Raw genomic sequence first — 21,701 nt, forward strand, 5'->3', positions numbered from 1 at the left:
GCTCCAAACTGCTTAGAGAGCATGTGGTGGGAGGTGGATTCCAGGCTCTTTTTGGATCCATGTCTAAGTTTTTTTTTTAAGGGGGGGAAAAAACTCCTTTTATCCTGAAGCTCATCATGCTCGCATCCAGCCAAAAGTACATTATTTTTGCAGTTTATTAAACAAGTTGCCTCTTAGATCTTATATTAAAATCTATTTCCTTTCTGCAGGGGACAAGTTGAAACCAGAAAAGGTGCCTTGTAATTTTTTCCCTCCAGCTTTGATTCTGCTGTCTGCAGAGGGCACCTCCAGATCTCCAGTCCCAACACAGAATAGCTGAGGGAGGAAGGGAGTTCACTCTTTTTTTTTTTTTTTTTTTTTGTAGAGACAGAGTCTCACTTTATGGCCCTCAGTAGAGTGCCATGGCGTCACACAGCTCACCGCAACCTCCAACTCCTGGGCTTAAGCGATTCTCTTGCCTCAGCCTCCCGAGTAGCTGGGACTACAGGCGCCCACCACAACGCCCGGCTATTTTTTGGTTGCAGTTCAGCCGAGGCCGGGTTTGAACCCGCCACCCTCGGTATATGGGGCCGGCGCCTTACCAACTGAGCCACAGGCGCCGCCCGGGAGTTCACTCTTTTTTTTTTTTTTTTTTTTTGTGGGTTTTGGCCGGGGCTGGGTTTGAACCTGCCACCTTTGGCATATGGGACTGGCGCCCTACCACTTTGAGCCACAGGCGCCGCCCGGGAGTTCACTCTTGATTTCCCTCCATTGCCTGAGCCGCTGGGTCCCCCTCACTGTGCAGCTTTGACCAGAAATCAAATAGCTGAATTAGGGCAGCACACCAGCTTTGAAAACTAAGTTAAATAAAACTCCTTCTTAATCTGTACAACCAAATAGAAATTATTATCTGCTTTTTCTTTTCCTTTTTATTTGTTTTTTGAGACAGGGTCTCACTCTATTACCCAGCCTGGAGTGTAGTGGCATTACCATAGCTCACTGCAGCCTCAGACTCCTTGGTTGAAGTGATCCTCCTGCCTCAGCCTCCCAAGAGGCTGGGACTATAGGTGTGTACCACCATACCTAGCCTTATCTGCTATTTTAGACCTAGAACTGATTCTCCCCACTCTGTGAGGTCTTTCTTGAGCTCTCCAGCTTTCAGTGGTGCCCCACTTCCATTCTGATCCCCTGGAGCATTTGTCTTTTTTTCTTTTTTTTGAGACAGAGTCTTACTCTGTCACCCTAGGTAGAGAGCTGTGGCGTCACAGCTCACAGCCACCTCAAATTCCTGGGCTCAAGAAATCCTCTTGCTTCAGCCTCTCAAGTAGCTGGGGCTACAGGTGCCCACCAGAATGCCTGGCTAATTTTTCTATTTTTAGCAGAGATGGGGGTCTCACTCTTGCTCAGGCGGGTCTCAAACTCCTGAGTTCAAGGGATCCACTCTCCTCAGCCTCCCAGAGTGCTGAGATTATAGGTGTGAGCTGCCTGCCCAGCCATAGGGCATTTGTCTTATAGCAACAGATACTTCAAGGTCCTGGAATCTCCGCTGGGAAGAGAACTCACTTTCCCCCAAGAATGCTCTCATCCCATTGCAGACCTTGCCAGCTGTTAAGAGGTTCTCCCTCATTTGGGTTGAAATTTGTTCCTCTCCTAGTCATTGGTCTCTGCCCTGATGCCTGGAGACACCCAGTTTAATTCAAACCAGAGTCAGGATACTGATCTGAGATTCTAGGACGGAAGCTGTGAGCTCGAATGCTCTCAAAGGCCTGGGAAGAAACCTAAACTGGTGAAGCACGCTTAGCGGATGGGAGTGGCCAGGGCCAGCCTCTGTGTGGAGAGACATGGGAGTCACATGTTCTACTTCCAGAAGGGACGGTCATTTCTACCAATCTCCGTGGAGGGGGAATGTAGGCCCAGTGTGCCCAAGCCTGCAATTTTTTTTGAGAGAAGCTCAAAATTCATATATTTAATGTGAAATCTCTCATTTTCTAAATGCTGGCAACAAATTAAAAACCTAGCAGAGAACAGCAAAAGCAAACAAGTTATAGCTTCAGGTCAGAAAGAGCTTCCAGGTCTTCATTTTGTGATGAAAAGAGGAAGACAAATACTGCAGGCTGAAGACCACGAGCCATCCTGGGGTCTTAGAGGTTACTTTTAGTGTTCACTCATCGGAGTTCATACTCAGAGGCAGTGAGGAACGGCAGAGGGACCGTGTGTCATCTAAGAGGTAGTGATATGAGCTGTCACCTAACCCCAGGGGGAATGGCCCACATCACAAAGTCTCAAGCTGCAAATGCTGGGGTGGATGTGGACAGCAGGCAACACTTTTACACTGCTGATGGACTGCAAACTAAGGTAGTCTTTTTGGAAAGAGTTACAGAGAATCCTCAGAGAACTCATATTAGACCTCCCATTTGATCCTACAATCCCACTACTTGATGTCTACCAAGGAGAAAGAGTATCATTTTATCATAAGGACATTTGCACTAGATTGTTTATTATAGCTCAATTTACAATTGCCAAGATATGGAAACAACCTAAATGCCCACCAACCCAGGGATGGATTAACAAGCTGTGGTGTATGTATACATGGAATAGTATTCAGCCATTAAAAGAAATGGAGACTTTACATCTTTTGTATTAACCTGGATGGAGGAGGAACATATTCTTCTTAGTAAAGCATCACAAGAATGGAGAAGCAAGAATCCAATGTACTCAATTCTAATATGAAGGCAACAGATGAGCTAATACAAAGTGGGGAGTAGAGGAATGAGGGACTGGGGAGAGGGGGTTCACAGTTTATGGTACATCTCTTGGGGGTGGGACACAATTATAAGAGGGACTTTATCTAACAAATGCAACAGTGTAACCTCATTCTTTGTACCCTCAATGAATCCCAATTAAAAATATTAAAAAATTAAAAAAAGAAACACAGTATACTTTTAGAGGAATTACTTATATTGTAATCTCAAACTTACCATCTTGCTCCTAAATAGCATTCTTTTTCTCTGAATATTGTGGCTCCTTAGACACCACAGTGGGAGGAAGGTCAGACTGAAGACATTGGCCCCCAGCAGTTTGACTCCATTTCTCTTCTCCCTATGGGGCTCTTTAGACCTCAGTGTAAAAAATTGTTAAATTTCTGTGGAATAGTCTATTCCTGTGCATGTATGTATGTGTGTTTATATGAATGACAATTCCAGTTCTAAGTGGAAAAGCTTTCAGTTTTATTTCATTCAGTATAATATTAGCTGTGGGTTTGTTGTGAATGGCTTCAATCAGATGAAGAAATGTGCCACCTATGCCTATATTCTTAAGTGTTCTAATTAGAAAAGGATGCTGAATTTTATCAAATGCTTTCTCTGCATCTATTGAGAGGATCATATGGTATTTGGTTTTGCTTCTGTTGATAGGGTGAATTACTTTTATGGACTTGCATATGTTAAAACAGCTTTGCATCCCAGGGATGAAACCAACTTGATCATGATGAATGATTTTTTTTTTTTTTTTTTTTGCAGTTTTTGGCCAGGGCTGGGTTTGAACCCCCCACCTCCAGTATATGGGACTGGCGCCCTACTCCTTTGAGCCACAGGCACTGCCCCTTTGAGCCACAGGCGCTGCCTGTGATGAATGATTTTTTAAATGTGTAGCTGTAATTTATTGGCTAGGATTTATTGAGAATTTTTGCATCCATACTCATTAATGAAATTTGCCTGAAATTCTCTTTTTCAGTTGGGTCTTTTCATGGTTTTGGTATCAGGGCAGTGATATTTGCTTCATGGAACATGTTGGGTAAGATTCTTTCCTTCTCAATTTTTTGGAATAATTTCTGCAGTATGGGCATAAACTCTTCTTTGAAGGTTTGATAGAATTCTGGTGTGAAGCCTTCTGGACAAGGGCATTTTTTTGTTAAGAGATTTTTTAATTCTTTCTTCAAACTCAGTTCTTGAAATTGGTCTGTTCAAGAGATCTATTTCTTCTTGATTAAGTCTAGGGAGAGGGTATGATTCCAGGTATTGATCCGATTCCTCCACATTGTCAAATTTCTGGGCATAGAGTTTCTTAAACTACTTACAGATGACCTCTTATATCTCTGTGGCATCTGTTGATATTCTCCCTTTATAGTTTCTGATTGAGGTTATTAGAGATTTTACTTTTCTGTTTCTAGTTAATCTGGTCAAAGGTTTATCAATTTTATTTATTTTTTTGAAAAAACAACTTTTTGTTTCATTAATTTTCTTAATGTTTCTTTTGTTTTCAATTTCATTAATCTCTGATTTAATTTTGGTTATTTCTTTTCTTCTGCTGGGTTTGGGATAAGATTGTGCTTCTTCTAATTCCATAAGATGGTTCATGAGTTTGTTGATGCACTCTTTTTCTGTTTTTTGAATGTAGGCATCTAATGTGATAAATCTCCCTCTTAAGACTGCTTTTGCTATATCTCACGGGTTTTGGTAACTTGTGACTTCGTTGTTGTTATGTTTGAGTAATTTAATAATGTCCCCTTTTATCTTTTCCTGAACCCAACTATCATTCAGCATTAGGTTGTTTAATTTCCAAGTCTTTGTGTGGGGATGAACGTTTTTGTTGGAGTTGAGTTCCACCTTCATTACCTTGTGGTCTGAGAAGATACAAGCTATAATTTCTAGTCTTTTGGTTCCTTTGATTATTCTTCTAGCTCAAGTCCTTGTTGTCCTTTTTCCTTCTCATTGTCTCCTTTGCTTCAAATTACCTTGCCTCAGAGCTTAGGTCTTAAAGTGGCCTCAGCCTGAGCAAAGCCAAACTCTGCCTCCTGGCCAAATAAACAGAAATCCTTGCTCTTGATGAGTTGCAATGTATCACTGGGACACCAAGAGGCGGTGTAGTTTTTTTAGGAGATGAAGAGCACAGCCAGCAGCCGCTGGTTCTTATTCCTAACTTAGTTGCCTTTGGTGATCACCTGATTGTTTCCTCAGCATTCAGACCCTGTTGGGTTGGGATCTTAAAGCTCTTCAGAATCCTTCAGGGGCAGGTCTCACAGTGCCCTCTGACTCCAGTGGGGTGTGGAGTCCCTCAGCCTGTCCCACGAGTGGAGTTCTGATCCTGGCAGGCAGACCTGAGATAGCTGTGCTTTAGGCACCTGCTAAGACCTTCTCTTGATCTTCCCACATTGGGACTGCAGGCAGTCCTCTATATTGTCAAATCTGGGCATACAGTCTTTTGTAGTAATCAGAGATGAACTCTTATATCTCTGTGTTATCTGTTGTTATTCCCCTTTTTTGTTTCTGAGTGAGGTTATCATAGAGCTTACTTTTATGTTTCAAGTTAATCTGGCCTAAGGCTTATTGATCTTATTTATCTTTTCAAAGAATCTACTTTTTGTTTCATTATTTTCTGAATGATTCTTTTGCTTTCAATTTTATTTATGTTTGATTAATTTTGGTTATTTTTTTTTTCTTCTGCTAGGTTTGGGATTAGATTGCTCTTCCTTTTCAATTTCATTGAGAATGTTCATTAGGTTGTTAATCTGCTCTCTTTCTGATTTTTGGATGTGATAAATTTCCTTCTTAGGACTGCCTTTGCAGGGTCCCACAGGTTTTGCTTTTGGCTTCATTGTTGTTATGTTTGAGGCATCTAATAATTTCCTTCTTTATCTCCTCTTTGAGCCAACTGTCATTCAGCATAAGATTGTTTAGTGTCCATGCAGAAGTCACTCATTTTAGATTTAATCATATTAAAAATGTTTGACATATTTGTTACTAACAGAATTACAGTTTTCAGAGCCTTAATTAAGTGAGGTTTTCTTGTGGATTTCAAAAAATTTGGTAAGTCTGGCTTTTAAAAATTTTTCTAGAGGGCGGCGCCTGTGGCTCAGTCGGGAAGGCACCGGCCCCATATACCGAGGGTGACGGGTTCAAACCCGGCCCCGGCCAAACTGCAACCAAAAAATAGCCGGGCGTTGTGGCGGGTGCCTGTAGTCCCAGCTACTCAGGAGGCTGAGGCAAGAGAATCGCTTCAGCCCAGGAGTTGGAGGTTGCTGTGAGCTGTGTGAGGCCACGGCACTCTACCGAGGGCAATAAAGTGAGACTCTGTCTCTACAAAAAAAAAAAAAAAATTTTTTTTCTAGAGATTGAAAAAAAGAGTTATACTTCAGGGGACTTAGCATTTCCTACAATGTCACGTTAATTTGGAAAGTTCTCATATTCAGGAAGGAAAGAGAAATTATTATTATTATTATTTAGAGACAGAGTCTCATTTTGTTGCCCTTGGTAGAGTGCTGTGGCATCATAGCTCACAGCAACCTCCAGCTCTTGAGCTTAGGTGATTCTCTTGCCTCAGCCTCCCGAGTAGCTGAGACTACAGGCGCCCGCCATAATGCCCAGCTATTTTCTCTTTTGTTGTTGCAGTTTAGCCAGGGCTGGGTTTGAACCTGCCACCCTCGGTATATGGGGCCGGTGCCCTACTCACTGAGCCATAGGCACCACCCAGATTAAACTTTTTACAACATTTGTCTAAAGCATCTCATTTCTGAGGACTTGCAGTATTCTCATCCCTGAAGCTTACTTTTTATTTGGTTAGTAAGCTTCTACTAACAGATTGGTCCAACTTCTCAATTTTTTAAAACCCTATATATTTATCTTTGTGATAATTGCAAACACAGAACCAGCTTCTTTCACATTATGCAGATGGTGGAGAAACATGAAAACAGGAGAAATATCAATAAGAAAGAAGTGTACAGTGTGTGACACAAGAAAGCCACACACACAAAGAACAAGTTCCTCAGCACCATGACCTTCTCCTTGGATCATTCATATTTAGGGTTTCTTAATTCTAAAGATACAGAATTTTCTTCTCTAACGTGAGGCTTTTTTTTGTTTGTTTTTTTTTTAAGACAGAGTCTCACTTTGTTGCCCTCAGTTAAGTGCTGTTGTGTTATAACTCACAGTAAGCGTGAACATTTGGGCTCAAGCAATTCTCTTGCCTCAGCCTCCTGAGTAGCTGGGACTACAGGTGCCCATCATAACACCCAGCTATTTTTAGAGATGGGGTCTCATTCTTGCTCAGGCTGGTCTCCAACTTCTGAGCTCAAGCCATCCATCCACTTCAGCCTCCCAGAGTGCTAGGATTACAGGCTTGAGCCACTCAGCCTGGCAGATTCATGGTTTTCTAATTTTGTCATATGTCACCATTTTGATTAACATAAAGTGATTCTTGGATTTGGCAAAATAAATCACCAAATAATTCTGCTCTCTTTATTAATCCAGTCCTTTGTCTTTTCTGTAGTTATAAATGAAGCTACAGTTTGGCTTCTCTAGGCAGAAATGTATCTTTCCCACCATACACAAGAATAGGACAGAGCAGAAGTTCAGAAACTGTAGATGCTTCACAATGAAAAGAATTTTTGGCAATGGAGACTTCTAGGAAAGGTGTCTAAAACTCCTATCTTCAACTGAAATGAACAAAGGCATGTAAAATTAGAGAGCAATTCACAGCAACATTAAACTTGGAGAAATTTCTGCCAGACTTAGTAAAGACGGGACAAGGTAAGAGACACAGAAGGCTGACTCATGATTCCATTCCTGGGAAGGACAGGAGCTAAAATTCACCAGTTTTATATTTAATCATATTTAACATGTTTGACATACTTGTTACTTACAGAATTACAGATTTCAAAGCCTTACGTAAGTGAGGTTTTCTAGTATATTTTTAAAAATTGTTTAAGTAGGGGCGGCGCCGGCGCCATATGCTGGAGGTGGCGGGTTCAAACCCAGTCCCGGCCAAAAACTGCAAATAAACCAAATTGTTTAAGTAATGTGGATAACTTATCTTTCTCTGGCTTTAAAAAAATTTTGTAGAGCTTGAAAAAAACGGTTGCTATCCTTTGGGGGAACTTAGCATTTAAATTGGCTGTTTATTTTGCGAAATCCAAGAATCATTTTATGTTATCAAAACATCTCTAAAGGGAATAAGGGATGCTGGCCAAAATCTCATGAATTTTAGAGGGAAATGGCTGGTATTGAATTTGGGCTGGCTGTGGATCAGCTTCTGGAACCCAGTGGTATCTAGAGCCATGCCCAATGGCTCGTTAACAAATAATATAGGACAAAAAAGTAGGAAGATTCGATAGTATAAAATCTACTGAGTCATCACTAGGGAAAATTTACTTTGAGTTCCTTGCACGTCCTTTGAATTCTAATTTAAACCTTTGCATAGGCCTGAGACACTCAAGTGGCCTTCCTTCTCCCAGCTGGCTTCCCTGGCCAATGTGTTGTCAGCTGCAATGTCATACGTCCTGAGTGCACCATCTCCAGCCTACTCCCCGATGTCAGACTGCCCAGCCTAGAAGTGCTGACTCTACTTTCCTGGTCCCCTGCCCTTCTGAGTCATGTTGCTGGTCTGCGTAGACCCCGCAGAATGCACTTGAGAGGTGGTCTAGCATATAATAGACCATCAGTAAATATTTACTTTATTAAATGGACAAATGAAAGGCAATGTATAATTTCTCTACCAATTACCCACACCCCCCATTTTTTTTTGTGGAGAAAAATATTGGCTATTTCCATCTTTCCTAAGTTCCTCCCTACTTTCATACCTTTTTACTCACACTGCTGTTTTGAAATGACCACTCTCTTTTTCCCTTTCAGTCTGATCTTCTATTAAACACCATTATCCTCATGGAACATTATTTTTTGAGGGGGGGATAATTAAGAGAGTATTTTGTGAACCACCCATGGCATTCTCCGATTCCATCAACCCCCCCCCTGGTTTTGGGAATATGTATTATGAGAGAAAATAAGAAGAGGACATACCTTTTTTTGTGTTTATAAAATCTTTATAAAAATGACCAAAATAAAAATAATTAGAGCTTTTATAGGACATATTCTTTAGTCATCGAGCCAATAAAATTAGAAATAAATGATAAAAAGGGAACTGGCAAATTTTAACTATTTGGAAATAAGAAACACAGTCTTAGATAACACCAGGATCAAAGAGGAAATTAAAAAAAAATACTACCTACAACTAAAAAAGAATTACTGAAGTAGGAAACCAATAAAAAAGTGGAACATGTCAATAAACATGTCAATAAATGAAGCTATTTTCCATGAAAATAAACATGTCAATAAATTAAAGGAGAAAAAGTGTATGATTACAATAGTAAATGTCAAAATAGCATTGGATTAAATGATTAAATTTTCAGCCATTCCTAATAAAAATAGGAATAGAAAGAAAGGAACTTTTGAATATAAAGACTACCCCAAACCAACAGCAAATATTATCCTAAAACAGAAGATATTAGGGTAATTAGAATTACAATTTTGAGAAAAGCTAGAAGAGAGGTGCTATGATCACTATAATTATTTCTATTATTTAAGGTCTTGAAGGTTTTAGCAAAGGTAGTATTGCAAGAAAATTGAATAACTGGCATAAACATTAGAGGGAACAGGTAAAACCATCTCCTTTTGCTACTGCTAAGATTGTATACTAAGAAAATATAAGGGGAGGGAGGAGGGTGGGGCCTTGGTGTGTGCCACACCTTTTAGGGGGCAAGACATGATTGCAAGAAGGACTTTGCCTAACAAATTCAATCAGTATAACTTGGTTTCTTGTACCCTCAATGAATCCCCAACAACAACAACAACAACAACAACAAAAAACAAAGAAAAAAGTAAAAAAGAAAATCCAAGGAATCTTGGGGAAAAATCCCATGGATTTAATAAATGAATTTGGGTATAAGACAATTTTATAAAAATCAATATTTTTACTACTCCGGCAATAAGCACCTCCTACTGGAAATGGAAAAATCTTATGATTTAAAATAGTGACGAATATATCAGAATCTCTCTACAAAGGCCTAAAATATCCTATTAAAGAACATCAAGAGGTGAAAAAGTGAAGAGGCACATCACATTCTCAAGTGGAAGGATAATACATGTGAAATAAAAATGACAACTCCCACAAAGTGAGGTATCACATATGATAATGTCGATTTCAAATTTGGATGGAATTTTTCTTAGACCTGGGTGAAAACGATCTTCAATTTCATATGATAGAATGTTCAAGAACAACCAAGAAAGTGGTGAGAAAGGAGAATAAGGGGATAACTTGCCTCATCTACAACAGATACAATGAAGCCTCTCTAACATAAAACCATCTGGTGTTTATGTAAAAATAGACAAATAGGTCCAGGAAGTAGAATTGACAAATCCAAAATAATGAGACATCAGAATGAATGAGAATTTAACACAAGAGAAGTGTAGTGGTGCAGTGCAGTGGCATAACAGGTTATCCATCTAGAATAAGAAAAAAAACCTATTCCAGTCTCATATCGAGCTCAACAATGAATTCTAGAATAAAAACTAACACAAGACAAATGTAAAAGAAAAGAATTAAGATATTCCAGGAAAGTTTAGACCACAGAAGGCGGGGAGATGCTCCCAACCAAGTTGGGAAACCCAGAAGTCATGAAGGAAAAGTAAGATTTAGTTGGCTGCATGAAAATTTAAGGCTTTTATATGAAAAATAATTCCATAAACAAAATCTATAGATTAAATGATAAATAACAAATCTGGTAAAATACATGTAATGAAGATGTCCAGTAATTAATTTCTATAACACACAAAGAGTTCTAACATCATTGACAAAAGACATACAAAGTGGTGGAAAACTAGGCAGTGTTGTCTCCACAGAGAATTTACAGAATGACTAAAGAATGAATAGTGTGTGGAAAGCTGTACTACTTTACCTGTAATCAGGAAATGCAAAGGAAACAAAAATAAAATATCAGCATCTACATATTAAACTAGTTAAATTAAAAAGAACTCTTAAACTCATTATTCTCAGGGGTATGAGTAAAAAACACTTTAAAGACGGCTTAAGGGAGTGTGACATATCCTTGGAAAGCAAATGGGAATATCTATTAAAATTTAAAATACTGTATACCCTTTGGAAGCTAGCATTGCAATTCCAGGAGTTTATTGCATAAAAATAAATGCATCCAATTCACAAGAGCATTATGTTTTTTTGTAACACTGTTTATAGTGGCCAAGAACTGTAAAGAAAAAAACAGAGAGAGAGAATTCCACATCAGCAGGGAGAGGGTGACTAAATAATGATACAGCCACATTATGAAACATTGTACAATCATAAAAAAATTATGTAGATTCCCACCAGATTACTTGGAGAGATTTCCCTGAGAGGAAGTGTTTGAGTCATAGAAGGGGTAGAAAAGTGTGTATAAAACAAGTGATACCAGAAAAAGTCCTATGTGTATGGTACTTGTGAATATGCTTGTGTATATATGAACACTATCTGATTATAGTGGAAAGACACCTATACGCTTTAAAATCTGTCTTATGTGGGGCATGGGGAATTGAGCAGGAGACACTGAAGAAGTGGGCCAAAAGGCACAGAAAAGGTTTCAAGAAAAAACGGCACGTACGTTATTTATTATTTTCCTATTTTGTAAGTTATATACGCAGTCCTTGCTTTCCATGGCAACGGTTGAGGTGAAGGCACAGTTCCGGTCTGCATAAGTGTCTTATATGTATGGATATTTTTTTAAAAAAAGAAATGCTCCCTCAAGAAACAAAATGCAACAAGGGGACAACAAACTCCCCCCCCCAAAGGTTTTAACTCTAAAAATAAATAAATAAATGGCCACTAGCCTGTGTGATCCATGAAGGGGGAGCCATGTTGGTTTTGATGGTGATCTCTAACATGCAGCCTCATGTTGACAGTTGGTATTTGTTCAATGAATCCTGTTGAACAAAATGAAAAATAAAATTGTTAATTACTGCTATTTTTGCCTCTCCAGTGGGTAGCGACTGAAAAAAATTACAATATAGACTTGTGAGAGTGTTATGGAATGGGGGTGGGGGAGTTGAGTGCACCAAGTAAATCCATCCCAGGCTTCTGAATGGTGAGTTCTTTCAAACGGCTAGGGAACAGAAAATGCCCGGACATATAATCCCTTCTCCATTCACGGCTCCCATTCAGGAGTCCTTTCTCTTTCTTTTTGTTTCTGAGACAGAGTCTCAGTCTGTTGCCCTGATAGAGTGCTATGGTGTCATAGCTCACAGCAGCCTCAGACTCCTCCGTTCAAGAGTCTCCTGCCTTGAGACACCAATGCACAGCTCAAGGGATTGAGTGAGGAGAGTGGTGGGTATCATAGCCTCCTTACATGGGTGTCTTGAGGCAGGAGACACTGTCCAAAGTGGATGGAAAAAGAAATTGATATGTTATTTAGAGAGACAAAGAAAACCAATAAATTATGAAAATATCAAACATTGGTAGGAGACTCTAAGGAGAGGATGAGAACCAGTGAGCCCAAGCCACCCGGTCTATCTGGTTCCTATCAGTCGTCAGTAGACGTTGTTCATGATTGAGACATTCAGACATGGAGTGGAAACATGTTCTCCAGTGACACAAAGTCAACATCAAAAGAAAACTCCAGAAATTTTCAAAGAGGTTGCCTAGGGGAAAATGGCTGTGGGTGGTATGGGGTGGAGAGGGACAGTAGATTTCCATGAAAAGCTTTTGTATTATTTTTGCTTTGGTATCATATGCATATATTTTAATAAAAAAAATCCCCACCCTGGGTTGTGATAGGTGATTCACAGTGACTGCAAGCTTGACAGTCCCCCAGTGAACTGGCCAGTGTTTCTGACTATCCTATCACAGGATCAGCTGCCTTCTGGGGTCCAAGGGGTCACAGCATCTTCCCACAAGGGGATGGTCCCCTCTCCCTTCTCATTTCATGAAGCTCCCATTCAGGAGTCCCCTTTGTGATTTAGGGCACCAGCTGTCACTGATCCCCAGAAAGAGTAACTGAACCCTTCTTCCAAACATCACGTTCTCCATGCCTTGTCCAGGCTCTGGCAGGATGCCCTGGATCTCCCACCAGCATCAAGTGGGAAAGCAGCAAAGGAGGGATTTCCTTTGAGTATTAGCCACACCACCAACTGCCAGGGGACCATCTGCCCAGCAGTCCCAAGTCCCTCTGACATCTGAGCAGTGTGTGGTAGCAGGTAGGGCTCTGCTGAAGGGGTCGTTGGCCTTGTCCATCAGAGCCACAGTTTATAGAGCCTGTGAGGTTTCCGTCAGGTCAAGCCTGACGGGGTGTGTTGGAGGGAGCATGCTATTAGGAGTAAGAGGATGTGGGTTCCTCACCTGTAAATTGTACGGCACCTGTGCAGACCTCATGATGAAGTAGAAAAGAGAGGAGACATCTGGGTGTGTTTTAGAGATGAAACAAAAATGGCCACAACTTCACATTATTCACTATGTAACATGAGATTTATCTCTCTCTCTTTTTTTATTTTTTTGAGACAAGAGTCTTACTCTGTCACCCTGGGTAGAGTGCCGTGGCATCATCAGTTCACAGCAACCTCAAACACCAGGGCTCAAGCAATCCTCCTGTCTCAGCCTTCTTCATAGCTGGGCCTACAGGGACCTGCCACCAATCCCGGCTAATTTCTTTTCTATTGTTTTGGTAGAGATAGCGCCTTGCTTTTGCTCAGGCTGGTCTCAAAACTCCTGAATTCAAGGCATTCTCCCACCTCAGCCTCCTGGAGAGCTGGGATTAGAGGTGTGAGCCACCAAGCCTGGCCTACAGTCATCCTCTCTTATTCCTGCAGCAAACCTGAGGCCCAGAGAGACGAAATGGCTCTCCCATCCTTCTTCCCTTACTTGTTTCCTTCCCTCTTCAAAAATTCACGGCACACTACCAGGTCGCATGCCCTATTCTAGGTGTTCATATATCATCTCATTTCATTTATTATTAACTCATACCCAGGGCTGGGCTGAGCCATACTGTTTGCCAACTTCAGGCAAAAGGGAAAATCAGTGCTACTAATTCTGTCTTCATTTAATACTTTGGAATTTTGTTCATTGCAGGTCTTTTTGCATTAATTTTTATTTTTACAAATATTGCATTAAAATATCACTCACCTTGTTTTCTTTAAATTTTGTACCTGAGGCAACTCATCTCATCCTCGTCTGAGCTCAAGTTTACAACTGTGTGAGGTAGGTATTATCCTAATCTCGTTTCACAAAGAGGAGTTTCAGTTTGGGGATATTAGCTAATTTGCCCAAGGTTACAGAACCAACAAGGGATAGAACAATAGTTCAGATCCATGGTGCTTTCTGCCATGGTGGTAACCTATCCTTTAATTAAGGGAATGTACAGGAAATTCCATTAAGATCTGCAAAGTGCTGTTTAGTGTTGGCGTTTTAAATCTCGCACGTGTTTTAGTTTGGATTAAAGGCTCCTGTAACGTAGATACTCGTATTTTCTTTACCTGACACAGCGCCGTCTGCAGATGGGCCGCTGATTAACGATAACTGTGCACTTGTCACTCACAGCGTCCTAATGACATCACTGACAGCGCCCTAACTTACGGCACTGACAGCGCCCTAACGTACGTCACCCACAGCGCCCTAACTTACGGCACTGACAGCGCCCTAATTACGTCACTCACAGCGTCCTAACCTACCTACGCGTTCTTCACGGCCTAGTGGAACCGAATAGCTGGATTGTTTCTCTGGTTCTTGACTAAGGAAACTGAGGCCTGCAGAGACTTAATCACTTAATGGAATTCCATACTCACTCTGATGCTGATAATGGTGGGAATGGAAGACCCTAGGGAGAAACTCAGAAAATTCTACCAACAGTGTGACGAGACAGGGGCATCTGAGCATGCGTCCGTCTGAGTGGTGGCGCGGGCTCGAGGTCCCGTCGCCCCGTTATGACTTCGTGCAACTTGACTGTCGTGCAAGCCCCAGGCAGCTTCCTCTCAGGGTTGGCTGGGCACTTCTCAGAGGCACCTGGCGGCTAGCCCGGGTGTGTTGATCCTCGTGTGCGCAGGCTTAGCTTTACTTGCTCGCTGGGACGTGGGAAGAGAAGTGACCACAGGAGTCTCCAACTGGCCTCTCTGTCTCCAGCTTTACTCTTCTCAAACTCATCCTCCCAACCGCAGCCAGAAGGATCCTTCCCTGCTTTAGTGACGTCCCACCTTCCCTTAGGAAAAAATCCACCCCCAAATAGCCATTTACAAACGCCTGCAACCCCATTTCTCACAACCCCATCTTCACATGGGAGGGGTCAACGGTTCTGAGCCATTTTCAAGACCCAAATTCTTTGGCCTGTCTCTCCCTTCTGGAACTATGCACAAGTTACACACGTTCTGCCGCAGATTCTCTTTCTCCTGGACGTGCTTTCCTGACCAATTTCTGTTCTCCCGTAAGCTCCCAGTTCAGATGTTGCATTTTCTGGGAAACCTTCCCTGTCCTCTAAGACGGAGGACAAACCCTTCCACAAACTTCCCTGCCCTGCCGGACACTGGTGTGGCACTCGGGCTGGCATGTGGTAAGCGTGTGGTTCCTTTCCCTCTGCCCGACTGTGACCCTCTCAGTCCTCTGACCCACAGCTCTCTAAGGTCCTTGCTCTCTCTTCCAGCGCTGAGCCCTATGCCTTAAACCAATGCCTGCGGCTCCTTGCTCTGGACCCTTTCATCGCAGCAACTCAGTGGGAACTATTTGGTGAATGTTGCTTCTCAAACAATGGACCCTGCAGCACTGTGTCATTCCTGAGACACCCGTGGGCTTTGTTAAAAGGTTCCAGTCTCAAAGACTACCAGGTTCAGGGTGGGGCTCAGGAGTCTGCACTTTATCAGCTCTCTAAGGTGGTTCTTACGCACAGTGAAAATCGAGGACTGTTCCAGTCTCATCAACAAACGGAATGCCCTCTCTGTTCTGTGTCACCACTGACTACAGACAACACTGTCTGAGAATTTCTCAGACTATGGACTCTCCATCAGGAAAGGCTGAACCGGCCTGGTGGTCTTTCCAGGACAGTCTCTCAGTGCCATCTAATCCTTCTGCTGAAACCTCCTCTTTGCATCTGGCCTGCTCATGGTGGGGCAACTCTGTCCCAACTTCCTTGGCTTTTTCCCCTCTGTTTTTTTTTTTTTTTTTTTTTTGGTCCCTGTGTGTGCCAAGGACTTTGCAGATGTGATAAGGAAGGATCCAATTTGCTGTGCTAATAGATAAGAGCCGAGGAGGGGCTCCCTGGAAAAACAAGTGTCAGCTGTTGCCATATTATCCCCTCATTTCCCCTTCCTTGTTTGCCCCCCCAGCTTGAACTAATTAGGTCCTAGCACTCCATAATGAAGGGTGATGAATGCCTGATGGATGGACTTGGACAAGCAAGTTGAAGGCTACAGCAAAACCTGGAGTCTCTGTCCCACCACCTGCCTCTCAGGAATGAGGCCTGTGTGGGAGCCAAGACAGGTGAAAGGACTCTCAGCAGCTCCTTAGGCACCTGAAGCCAGAGCCTGGGCGATGAAGCCTACATGACCATCCCCTAGGCAGGATGTGCCATTGCCAGTGCTCCTGAATTTGGCCATACCTTGCTTGGAGAGAGACCCAGGAAAGCAGCTGCCCCCAGTGAGCCCACCCACCCCCTACCTGATAACAAGAGTTGGGAGGTGGCAGTGTCAGACTCCCCCAAGGCGCTCTTTTGTAGTCTCAGAATAATCTAGTTTCAAAGAAGAAAACAGATGGATCACATTTTATCTGGTTTAGCTGGTTCCAATGTGCAAACAGTTAAGATCATAATGTTAACATTTTCTCTGTGTTTTATGTGCATATAAAATATTCCTGAAGAATGTGCTTTTGAATGCAAAGTTTGATCCAATTATAATTTTATAGAGTTTATGAAAACATAAAAAGTATCTTTTCTGGGTGTCTGAGACCCTGCTGGCCCTTACAGTGAACTTGTAAGTGCACGGGGAACCTAATTGCTGCCATGTTGAAGTGGGTTCCTATGGAGCTTAAAATGATGAGCCTATTATGTAAATATGGAAACAGCCCATAGTCTCTTGGGGTGAATGAGATACTGATGAATGGAATTAAAAACAATCCTGTGGTCTTGGATCAGATTGGAAATGGTTGTTGTTTTCTGTCTTTGAAGAGCCGTAAGAAAATAAAAAGAAAGATCTTGCAAACTTAACTTCTGTGGTTCAGAAGACATAAAGTGGCTCCATGCAAAATCAGGCAGCTTCCCCATTAACAGGGCAAGGAGAAACAGCTCCACAGCAAAAATCACAGATTAAAAAAAACCCTTTCCATCGTGCCCTGTGAAATCAGCAGAACATGCTGGAAGCTTACACTTGAGGATAGAGAGTAAGGGAATGCTCCCAGGAATAGAGATAGCACTGTTTGCAATCTAATCTTTTATTGAACCTGAGCAAATAACTTAGCAATTTGAATATAAACACCTTCTTCATTAAAAAAAGAGGGTTAGGGCTCGGTGCCTGTAGCTCAAGCCGCTGAGGCACCAGCCACATACACCTGAGCTGGCTTGAATCCAGCCTGGGCCCGCCAAACAACAATGACAGCTGCAACCATAAAAGATCTGGGCATTGTGGTGGCCACCTGTGTTCCCAGCTATGTGGGAGGTGAAGGCAGGAGAATCGCTTGAGCCCAGGAGTTGGAGGTTGCTGTGAGCTGTAATGCTACGGCACTCTACCCAGGGTGACAACTTGAGGCTCTGTCTCAAAAAAAATGGTTTGAGATCTCAAAGACTGAAGACTAATTACAAGCTGGTGGGATACACAGGACAGCCACCAGCACCAGCAGTGTGTCTGGAGGGCGGTGTCCATTAAATTAAAGGATGTCCAGAAACAAGTCCCCAATCAGGCTAATCGGTTCTTGGAAAATAATGTTGTACAACAAGCCCATGTGTGAGTAGATTGCTTGCTGTATTTTCTGGTTCCACATGTAAGTAGTTTGCATCACATTAACAGCCCATTCCTGTTAGGAGATGTTGATTAGGAATAGCTCTTGATACCACAGTGCAAGCGTGCACAGGATTGTAAAGAACAGTGTGAAATAAATGTCTTCTAAGGATTTATTTCCAGAGACTGGTCCAGCTTCCGCAGCTTCCCCGTGGCATTCAGGTGTCTTACGAGGTGATACTTTTTCCACTGCACACATCTGTGGCAGGTCTCCTAGCGCTGGACAAACCCAAGGTCATTTAACGAGAGTTGCTTTCATTGTACTGATGAGAGGCAAGAAATATCATTGATTAGGAGAATTTTCAGCTTTCAGAATGGGAGGGAAGGTAGAGACTGTCTTGTCTTATATGCAAAGAAAAAGCATGAGGCTTCCAGAGGTTAAGACAGTGGTCCCCAAGTTTTTTGGCACCAGGAACTGGCTTCATGGAAGACAATTTTTCCATGGACTGAGGGGAAGGGATGAATGGGGGAATGGTTTCAGGATGGTTCATGTGCAGTATTGTGTGCTTTATTTCTATTATTTTGAAATACAATATATAATGAGACAATATAACTCAGAATCAGTGGGAGCCCTGAGTTTGTTTTTCTGCAACTGGATGGTCCCATCCTGTATTTGCAGCTAGTCCTCGGCACTGGCATCACTGCCTCAACTCCAGCTCAGATAATCAGGCATCAGATTTTCATAAGGAGCACAACCTAGACCCCTCACTCACGCAGTTTACAGCAGGGGAGATTCTAATGCCACTGCTGATCTGACAGGACGTGGAGCTGACGCTGTGATGTGAGTGATGGAGAGCGGCTGTAAGAACAGAGGAAAGGGCACACTTCTACCCTGCTGGTGGGAATGCCCACTAATACGTTCCTTCTGGAAGGATGTTTGGAGAACACTTAGAGACCTAAAAATAGACCTGCCATTCGATCCTATAATTCCTTTACTAGGTTTATACCCAGAAGACCGAAAGTGACAATGTAACGAAGACATCTGTACCAGAATATTTATTGCAGCCCAATTCATAATTGCTAAGTCATGGAAAAAGCCCAAGTGCCCATCGATCCACAAATGGATTAATAAGTTGTGGTATATGTACACCATGGAATATTATGCAGCCTTAAAGAAAGATGGAGACTTTACCTCTTTCATGTTTACATGGATGGAGCTGGAACATATTCTTCTGAGCAAAGTATCTCAGGAATGGAAGAAAAAGTATCCAATGTACTCAGCCCTACTATGAAGCTAAATTATAGCTTTCACATGAAGGCTATAACCCAACTATAGCACAAGACTATGAGGAAAGGGCCAAGGAAGGGGAAGGGAGGGGGGAGGTTTTGGTGGCGGGAGGGTCATGGGTGGGGCCACATCTATGGCGCATCTTAGAATGGGTACAGGCGATTGCACTAATGTACACAGCTATGATTTAACAATAAAAAAAAGAACAGATGAAGCTTCACTCGCTCGCCTATCAGTCACCTTCTTCTGTACAGCCTGGTTTCTAACAGGCCACAGAACAGTACCTGTCCATGGTCCAGATGTTGGGGACCACAGAGTTAAGAAACTTGTGACAAGTCACACAGACTCTTGTGTGAGGACCCCTGACTTTCTGATACAATCCTGCTAGCATCTTCCATATACATATGGGCAGTTTGTGGAGACCCACGTGGCTGGAACCAAATGAGGGAGGAGGGCATATGAATCTCTTAAGGCTGCTATAACAAATTACTGTAAACTTGGTGGCTTAAAACAATGGAAATTTTTTTTTTTATTAAATCATAGCTGTGTACATTAATGTGATCATGGGGCACCATACACTGGTTTTATAGACCATTTGACACATTTGCATCACACGGGTTAACATAGCCTTCCTGGCATTTTCTTAGTTCTTGTGTTAAGACGTTAACATTCTACATTTACTTAGTTTCACATATACCCTTGTAAGATGCACCGCAGGTGTAATCCCACCAATCACCCTCCCTCTGCCCATCCTCTCCCCTCCCTCCCCTCCCTCTCCCCATTCCCCACATTCTTAGGTTATAACTGTGTTATAGCTTTCATATGAAAGCCAAAAATTAGTTTCATAGTAGGGCTGAGTACGTTGGATAGTTTTCCTTCCATTCTTGAGATACTTTACTAAGAAGAATATTGGAAATTTATTCTTAAAGCTCTAGAGGCTGGAAGTCTGAAATTGAGGTGTGGGCAGGATCACACTCCTTCTGAAGGCTCTCGAGAAGAATCTTTCTTTGCCTCTTCCAGCAAGTGTGACCCCAGGCACTCCTTAGCTCGTGGCATCATCATGCTGACCTCTGTCTACCCCTGTGCTCATGTGGCATCTTCCATGTCTCTCTGTGGGTCTTCATCTTATGAGGACGTTAGTCATAGGATTTAGAGATCACCCTAATCCAATATGATCTTCCCCTTTCCAGTTAAGGTCACAATGTGAGATTTTCACTGGATAAGAATTGGAGTGGGGTTGGGGGGATGCTGTTCAACCCACTACAGGTTAGTAGTAGGAAAAGCAGCCAGAGAGAAAAGCAGGATCCTCGCTGCTCCTGACGCCTGCCAAACACATTCCTTCTGCCCAGCTTCCCCCGAGATGCTCTTCCTCCAGATGTCTGTGTGACACACTCCCCACTTTAAACATGGTTTGTCACCAGTTTGGGTTTTATTCTATGTGAGATAAGAAGCCTTTAGAGGATTTTGAACAAAAGAGTCACTCTCTGGGTGATGGGCTCAACTACAACTTGAACTTTACCTTAGAAATGAAAACAATGTAACCTAAACATTTGTACCCTCATATTAATCTGAAATTTTAAAAAAGAGTCTCATGATCCAATTTATGCTTTAGAAGGCTTACTCTGGTTGCTGTGTAGAAAATTTGGCCACAGGAAGTAAGGGTAAAAGGAGAGAGAGGGACGTGGCTTTTGTCCTCCATCAGGGGAAAGATGCTGCGAGCTGGACAGTGGTGGAAATGTACAGTGTGATCAGATGCAGAGTGTATTTTGAAGGTATAGCTGGATTTTGGCCATTCAAACTTGATATGCCTTTTAGACATCCAAATGAGATGCTAAGTAGTTAGATTTATAAACCTGAAATGAAGGACCAGTGTGGCGTGGAGATAAATATTTGGGAGACACGGCAGTGAGATTTTATCTAGAGCCCCATTCCCCATGAGATCACCTTTGAAGTGATGACAAAGAGAACTGAGGACTCTGCTTCATTTAGAGGCTGGAAAGATGAGGAGGAGCCAGAAGAGACTGAGATGAAGTGGCCAGGAAGAGAGAAAGTGGTGTCCTGGAGGCCAGGTGGAGGAAGGCTCCAAAATGAAGAGACTAGATGTGTGAAAATGGGCTAATAGGTTAAAAAGAATGAGGCCATGGGACAGTGTGGATCCATGGTGATCTTGATAAGTGACGTTTCAGTGGTGTGAGGACGATTGAGGATGACTGAATGGCTGTCGCGGGGGAACACCAGGTCAGGAGGAAAAAGAGTAGGGACCAGATCTAACCAAAGGGGCGGAGGTTGTAACCAATTAGCTTGCTCTTGAGTGGTCTAACCAATCAGTGAGCATGGAGGGTAACCAATCAGCTTTCTCCTGAGTGCTCTAACCAATCAGCGAGCTCCCTTCACTCACCACTGCTTTAGGGAACAAATGACCTTGCCTCAGAAGCTGGCTGAGGGGATTAGGAGAAAATTGTCCTCATGCCCAGGGGAAAGCCTGGAAGCCATATGCTCCTGTTTTTCCTGGTCTCTGGACGTGACACGGGATGAGCGGATGGCAGCCCTCGGAGTCTTCCTTTCTCTTCTGAACACTGGCAGGTGCACCGGAGCTCCCCTCTCTTCTCCCTGCCTACCCCAAGCAAGGCCCACCTGCCTTTCTGTCTTTTCGTTTGGGGTTTCAGGAGCTGAAACCTTTCCAGCAAACCTGCAGCTTCCCCTGGTCTTGCCTTATA

The sequence above is a fragment of the Nycticebus coucang genome, chromosome 24 (genome assembly GCF_027406575.1).
Source record: "Nycticebus coucang isolate mNycCou1 chromosome 24, mNycCou1.pri, whole genome shotgun sequence".
In the NCBI taxonomy this organism is placed as follows: Eukaryota; Metazoa; Chordata; class Mammalia; order Primates; family Lorisidae; genus Nycticebus; species Nycticebus coucang.